This window comes from Salminus brasiliensis, chromosome 7, assembly GCF_030463535.1.
Source record: "Salminus brasiliensis chromosome 7, fSalBra1.hap2, whole genome shotgun sequence".
NCBI lineage: Eukaryota > Metazoa > Chordata > Actinopteri > Characiformes > Bryconidae > Salminus > Salminus brasiliensis.
Genome location: NC_132884.1, coordinates 44,304,022 through 44,312,677, shown reverse-complemented (window position 1 = coordinate 44,312,677; position 8,656 = coordinate 44,304,022).

Here is an 8,656-nt window from a genome sequence, read left to right as displayed (position 1 = left end):
TACTGATCGAGGAACTGAGGCCTGTGTGAGGACAATACTGCAGCATCAACAACACACACAGTGTGATCTCACACACACACACACACAGTGTATATATATATATATATAGGTATATTAGTCTCCAGTGTAGATCAGAGTGTAAATCTCCTCATCTGCTCAGTAAAACTGAGTTCTCCTCATGGAGTCTAGTATTATTTAGAGTTCTCCTCAGATCAACACCTGGTTTGGTGGTAAATCAGGGCTTAATGATGGTAAATCAGGTGAGCTGCTGCTGCTGCTGATGGAGTTGAACACATCCTCCACGCTGTGCTGGCTGGACTGGGGGGCATCCAGGAGAACCCTGGAGGAACCGAGCTCTGTTCTTCAGACTAGCTCACAAGATCTCAAGGGTATTTCCGTTATTATGGTTCTATATAGACTCACTGTCTTTAAGAATCCCTGAAGAGCTCTCCTTGGTTTAGACTGTAGATCACAAATAGAATTTCCGTCTTTCTGAACATCAGGAAGTCTCATCAGGCACACAGTCACAGTTCCCTTCCTTACTGCTGTAATGGAACTGTGAATCATCACCAGTAGCTACACTGTAATACACTGGCTGTTCATGTGTAATTACACAGTTATTACAGACACTGAATGTACAGTGTACCCAGTGTTCTAGTACACGCTGCTAACTAAGCGCTCAGTTACTGTAAGTCTAGTGGCGGTAGCCGGTTGGGGCTGGTGTGCTGAGTGGCCGCCGGGGCGTGAGGGGCCCTCGATGGGAGGCCTTTTTACTGTTAATGCGGTCGAATCGACAGCGCATCAAAAGCAGAAGCGAAACCTGCCTCATACGCTGGGGGCCGAGAGAGGGGCTGGAGAAAGCACCAACTTCTCCATTACTCAAACGCTCGAGACTGATCTCTCTCCAATTCATCACATATCTAATCACACAGGATCAGACAGTAGTGGTGCAGATCACTCCATTCATACTCCATTCATAAGAGACTGACTCCAGATCAGAGCTGGGCTCCGGGAAGCGTCTGAGCACAAGGAGCGTTCTTAGATGGTCGAGCGAGCATCACACAGAACGCTCTCTCACCCTGTTCTGTTGATCTCTTCACTAAAACAGGCCCAGAACGCTTCCTCAAAACGGTTTGACAAAAGTATATGAGCATTGAGCTGTGGAGCAGTGGAGGAACTGTGTTCTCTGGAATGATGGTGGAGGAGCTCCATCCAGTACTTTTGGGATGAGTTGGAGTGTCAGAACTGATCATCAGACATAGCAACGTTCCAGCATCTAATGTAAAGCCCTTCCAGGAGAGTAGAGGCTGTTTCTGCAAGAACATCAGATTCTTAATAAGTGAATTCACTTTAAATTCAGTCTAAATAATCTAATATATTTTATTAATATTAATTTCATTAATTTTGCATATTTCAGGTAAAACAAGCCAAAATCTGCCAATAGAATAAAACAGATTGTAGACTGTAAAGTGAGTAAGTCATATCTAAAAGACGAATGAGCGCGAGGTGCAGGAGGGAGGCGCTCAGAGTTCAAAGCCTGTATGAACTTAGCTGAGTTAGCTTAGCTAGCAAGTTCATTCAGCCGATCTGTGAACCTGCAGCTGGCTAACGTGATGTGACTGGACTATCACACTAAATCTAATTAACTCTATTCTTAGCAAAACGGGTTCTCTATAGTACTGGAAAGGGGTTCTTTAACTGTAAAGAACCATCTGCACAAGGTTCTCCTTGTAAGTCTACGCAAAGAACCAATTAACCTGCAAAGAACCATCTTATCATCCAAAAGGTTCTTTAAGTGGGTTTTAATTAGAACCACTGACTTTACTCAAGAAAGCATTTAGAGTTTAGTCATCTGATCCTGAGTCACTCCAGCTCTTAACCCGGTTAGCGGGTTCTCCTTTAGATCTAAAAGGATTAGACTGAGCTTGCTTTCACTTTTTGGGACTTTCCCTAATCATCTCCTCAGTTTCCTCATTTCCTGTAACCCCCAGCTTAAACCCCCCAACCACCATCACACGGTTCTACCAGCGCAGGGAGGGTGAAGGCTAGCACATGCTTCCTCCGGCACATTACGGCCTTACGACACATCCTCTGCTCTGCCTGATAATACGGGGGGGTGGGGGTGCTGGGGGGCTCGGGGGGGCTCAGGGTGACTCTGGACGTCTCACAGAGCTGGATAACGATTCTGCTCCATTTGGGCAATCAAGTGTTTCAACACTAGCCACAGTTTTCCTCAGAAGTGCCCGGAGGTTACAGTGGTTTCAGTGTGTGTGTGTGTGTGTGTGTGTGTGTGTTGGGGGAATGAGGTGTGAAGGAAGCACATGTACTGTCTGTAGCTGGGTGATATGGGGGTGCTGAGGGCACACAGGCCGGGATGAGGCCTCTGCAGGATTTGTGTTATCTCTGAGGCTGCAGAGCGCAACTGATTCCACAGAGAGAGCGCGAGAGCACAACACGGCCTCTCTCAGCAGACTGCCTCAGCCTGTCCAGCCCATGTGATCCACCTTGGAGATTTACAGGGTTCTGCTGGAGTGAGTACAGGAACGTCCGAGAGAGGCCCAGGTTCTCAAGATCATTGTGGTGCTGGGATCACAGCAGTTCTGTCAAACTTGCAGTTTTTGGGGAAGCTCGTCCTGAAGCATCTCAGAACTCTCAGTGTAACCATGCATACACACGTCAATGTGGCCAAAAGTATGTGGACACCCAGGGTTTCTTCTGAAATCAAGGATCAAGGGTTTTAACAGAGAGTTTGTCTGTTAAGTGCGAGCCTCTAATCTTCTGGGTAGATGTTGGAACATCGCTGTGACTGCATTGATTAACTCCAGTTCCATCACTCCACAGCTGGGGGCTTCATACCCCTCTACACCACGCTTGACATTGAGCGTAGTTACCGTAGGGTCATGTGCTCATGACTGCTTCAGAGCATCCCGTTTTATTGATCAGTGCATTTCTACACAGGAAGTGTGTGTGACCAGTGAGTTTACAGCAAACCATAGCTGAACTCAATCTTTGAAAGGACTGTCCAGTTACTTTTGGACATACAGGGTGCATGTACTGCAGCAGTAATGTTTTATGTACATGCTGTCGGTTCTCTCTGTATTCACACAGCATGACTGAGTGAGAGAATGAAGCCTTATGAAGCTCTAGAAGCGACACTAGTGACACTGTAATGAGTGAGAGAGTGAATAGACCCCTGTGGAGTGTTTCTAACCCCCTGTAGTGTTTTAGATGTAGGTCTGGATGGAGGGGGGACCATCTGTTGATCACAATCTAAATGACAAAAAGGTCAATGTTCCTTTAAAGTACTTGAGCAGGGCTCAGGCGCTGATACAGATCAAGGAGAGAGTAAACGCTCACCTTTCCATTTGTTCAGCGGAGGTCCAGACCCAGGTCTTTAGAACGAGAGATATTCCACATCTCTGTCGACTCAATCAGGTTTTTGCGGTAGCTGGGTTAGCTGTAGTGGAGCTGGTTGCACTCGGAGCAGCGCTGGTGTTTCGGGGTTTGCCTGTTTAAGCGCTGCTAGAGCTGTAAATGCTGCGGCACGCCGACACGCTCGCAGTGTTATTTTAGGTGGTTGGTAGGCCAGTAAGTTGCTAAGGTGTTGCTAAGACATTGCTATGGTATCTTGAATGGTTTCTGGGGTACTGATTTATTATTCAAGGTGGTTGCTAGGGTGTTTCAGATGATTGCTGGGGTTTGGCTAGATAGTTACTAAGATGTTACTATATTACTAGGCTGTTGCTATGGTATCCTACATAGTATCTAAGGTGGTTGCTAGAGTGTTGCTAAATAGTTACTAAGGTGCTACTAGCATCTTACACAGTATTTAAGGTGGTTGCTAAGGCGTTATGTTATCCAAGGTGGTGGTTGCTAGTTAGGTGCTAAGATCATTGCTATGGTAACATACATGGTTATATGAGGTATAAAAGGCTGATGCTAGGTATGGTAGGGTGGCTGCTATGGAGTTGTATATATATATATAAGAGGGAGAGAGAGAGAGAGAGAGAGAGAGAGAGAGAGAGACTCACATTATGTCTGAATTGCTGAAGGCTCTGTCGGCCTGGCCGCTCCACCCTGGTCAAACAAAAGCTTCCTACCTTCAGCTCTTTCAGCTCTGCCGCCGCTTTACCCGTTTTGTCTTGGCTTTATCTGAAGCGTGCAGCTTCACCTTCTCCCCACACTCTTTAAGACAGTGCTGATAAGGAGGATGAAGCCAGGCTGTGTGTAAGATGTGTGTGAGATTGCAACATTTCTGTTGGTAATGCTGACTGGGCAGGCCTCCAGACAATGCTATGCTTTGTTAGCTTGGCGTATGCACCACTGCGACAGTTAAAGACAGCATATGGGAGCTATTGTGCAGATAGCTGGGAGCCATTTCAATTGGTCAGCCAGATTTTGCCCACATCGTTCGACCACACTTGAAACCGGTGTGTTAATGAAGAGCACGTTTCCTGTGCTGGCACTTGTGGAACACACTGTGTGCTGTTTTGGTGTAAATATGTGTTAGGATGAGGGAGAAGGTACAGCACTCGTACCCCAGACTGCTGCTTCTGTCCATGGCAGGTCGTTAGCGCACCCTAAATGAGCTCGTCTGCCTCCTCTATGTTTACTCCTTAACTCTCAAAAAGTTGGTTTATTTATTTATTATGTGTGTCTGTGTGTGTATGTGTGTGTGTGTGTCATCATCATCCAGGACAGCAGCTTTACAGGAGGAGGAAAAGCCTTCTAAACATTTAATGGAAGTTGATGTAAAAGATTTCATTCCAGGTAAATTTGGAGCGTTTCTATTGGTCCGTTCATCAGAAAATTCTGATACAGTATAAAGAACAACTGCAGATTCACTTTATGAAGAAAAGTTGGTTATTATACTCTCTTTACTGTTAATTTAAGGCAGCCTTAGATTCATTCTGCTATTTTTAGCTACAAAAGAGGAAGAATTTCATTAGACAGTGTAACTGTTTGTTTCCCCTGTGCACATGACAACAAACTGTTGAATCTTTACTACATCTATATACACATATATACACACATATACACATACATATATACACACACATATACACATACATATATACACACATATACACATACATACATATATACACATATACACATACATATATATACACACATATACACATACACATATATACACACATATACACATACACATATATACATATATACACACATATACACATACATATATATACACACACATATACACATACATATATACACACATATACACATACATATATATACACACATATACACATACATATATATACACACATATACACATACATATATATACACACAGACACACACATATGCACATAGACACATATACATATATATACACATATATACATACATTTATATACACACATATACACATATATACATACACACATACGGGCGGAGCTCTAATAGTCACAGTTCTGCTAAAAACATCTACAGTGGGTCTTCCTAAGTATCTGAACTACCTCAGGCCTTGTGGTCAGAGGCCCCTGGGTATTGGCCCCCGCTGGCCTGGTCAGTAATCCATCTCTGGGTATGACAACCATTTAACCACATAACTGATGAAAACAGGTTTACACTGCTAAAATAGAGTCGTGAATTCTGACCGAACCTGAGGGTGAGAGGCGGTCCGGCCTGCTGTAGGGGTGCAGTCTGACCGAGTCACAAACAATCAGAACTATTACAATCATTTAACGTGGGTCAGTTTTTAGGACTTCCCACCCACCCACTCACTCCTGCAGTCTTTACTACTTTGGTCTCCTCTCTAGCAGGGGTTAAAGCCTTAATTAGAGGGGTCAGACCCCCTCCGCCCCCAACCCCTGTAGTTCGCTTCCTGGGTGCGCTTGATTGGTGAGAGACAAACAAGACCATCTATATTCAGGTCTTTAAGTGTCCAGTCTCTGAATGAGGACACGCCCGCCTGCATCACAGTGCAACTCAGACGGACTTTCAGATAAAGTTAGCAAGAAGAGCAAGAATATTATGGGATGGGAAACAGCACCTGAGTGAAATACTGAGGTTAAAACACTAAAGATGAAACATGGACTAAACCCTTGTTCCAAAGCCGTGTTCCTCTGAAGTTAAAACCATCCTTTAATGTGACTCAGACTCACATGCACATCAAACAGACTGAACAGTAAGAGAAGATCTGGGAGCTTTGGTCACATTTGATCTTCTCAGATTAATAACATTTCAATACAAATTCATATAAAAACTTTTTCTGTCATTTTTCACATCATTTAAGATGTTCTCATGAAATATATCTACATTTTAACTGGTAGAAATTGTAATTCCAGATAAACAGAGGGAATCTGCACAGATCTCACACTTGTCTCAATTCATTTATGTTAATGTGGGTCTGGACTTTTCAGAATGACGGTGTAGAAATATGGAAAAACTGGTTTTCTGGTACAAATGTAATCACATTAAAGACGTGTTCCTGGCTGCGTGACTAATCACAACAGTTTATAGATCTTTAGATCTGATATTATTACTGGTAAAAATGACAGTTACGGCTTGTATCACTCGTGACATTTTAGGTTAAAATGTCTTGTCATGATAGTCACATGTTCACCTACAGCCTGTTAGCTAGATTATAGCTTCAGGAATTAGTAAGATTATTAAAATGATCATTTATATAATTACTAAGAAATTCACCCCCTTCAGTCTGGAAGCCCATTCAAACTGAACATCTCCTCTCTTTAGGGTTAAACCTTGTCTGAGCACCCTTCCATGCAGGGAACCATCAGAGTGCACCCGCTCCAGTGACCTCTAGGTGGCACCCTACCCACCCTGCAGCACAGGCATGCGGGAATTTTTGAATGAAAACATGCAAAAAAGACAAAATGAGCAGAACCCGGAGCAGAACCCGGAGCAGAACCCACAGTCCACCCCGTCTCCCTCAAACGCTGCAGGCGTTCATAAAAGCGTGCTCTCGAGCGGTCAGTGGTCTGGAAGGACAGCAAATGGTCCAGTTTGTGGGGAATGAGGGCACTAGGTCTGTCTCAGCCATAAATCGTGTTTGAAACCGGTGCACTCCCCTGCTGCGTGATCGGGACATACCTACGCACGTGCAGTGTGTGCACATATGAACGACATGGAGCCTTTGTTATATAACCGAGGAGGTGGAAGGAAGTCTCACTACTACTACTACTGCTGCTGCTGCTGCTGCTGCTGCTGCTGCTGCTGCTTTGCATGCAAGACTTTGGGCTAATAGCTCGGTTACGCCGCCCTGTCTGAGGCACGCGGTCCCCTTTATCGCACACTTCCACCTTAAATGCTGCAGCAGTTGCATTCGAAGTCCACCTTAAGCCCACCGCTTTTCCTGAACGGCACCCGGCTTTTGTGCAGGCGGACACGTGTCCGCCGGCTCGCGCCCTCGTTTTCTTGGAATTTGTTGTGCCTTCTCCTCCGCCTCGTATTCCTCCGCGCGGGCACTAGACCCCCACTACAACACGGCCCCCCGCTGAAACACTGCGCCTGGTGCTCTCTGCGTCTGCAACGCCCCCACACAAGCAGCCTGTCGGAGTAATTTGGCGTTTTGGTTGAATCGATTTGGACTCCGCGTTGATTAGAAACGGTTTTGGCGCGAATTGGCGTGTGGAAGGACACCGCGCGGCGCTGCGGCTCTATAAAGTTAAAGCCCCGCTCCGCCACACCCACTGCCCCGCCGGCTCCGCGTGCTCCTTTGACATGAGCCTTCTTCCAGCTCATTTCCAGCCTCTTAAACCCTGTTTTAATACTGAATAAGGTCTCCTCGCGGCGCCGGGCGCTGTTTACTGAGCACGGTGTGTTTACAGCTGTCGGTGCAAACGGTGAGTGCTCCCTCCTCTGATCCGCCGCTCGCCGGCTGCATGCTGCTGGGACTTTTATTTTGTATTAAACTGTTTAATAATTGTGTGTGCATATATTTATATATATTTATTACTGATTATTGCATTAGGCTTAAGATTTGCATAAATTATTCAAAAACGATTCAACAAAGATGCGTAGTGCATGTAATCAGCTTAGGTTTGGGTGTTGCGTTTAATCAATTGTGACCCTATGGGGAGTGAATGTGGTCCGAGTGCCCAAACTGGAAGAGCCTTTAACCTTTTCAGTGAAGCTAAAATCAGCTTGTCTTGTATTTGTGTTTAAGTCCCAGTGACGTTTTTATTCATGGAAACATTTTGTGAAAGATAAATGTGTGCTGCATTTATATTTATATTATTATTATTATTATTATTATTATTATTATTATTATTATTATTATATATAATGCTTTGGGAGTGAATATGAGCTCAGAATGAAAGCTTAAATTAGTAGCAAGATCTTTTTTTTATTTTTTAAATAAAATCATATTTTACATCATGCACACAGCAGTTTAATGAATGCATTAATATTTACGCGCGCGCGCATATATATAATAATAATAATAATAATAATAATAATAATAATAATAATAATAATAATAATGAATGAATGTAATTGGATGTGTAACAGACTTGGAAGCTTCTGAATTAGAATTAAACGTGGCGTGTAGGGCTTTCCAGCTGGTGCATGACGTCACTAAGCCAGAAAGCCGACGCCCCACCCACAAAGGGGCGGCGCCAGGTTTGTAAACACTGATAAAAGCCGCGTTTGCCGGGAA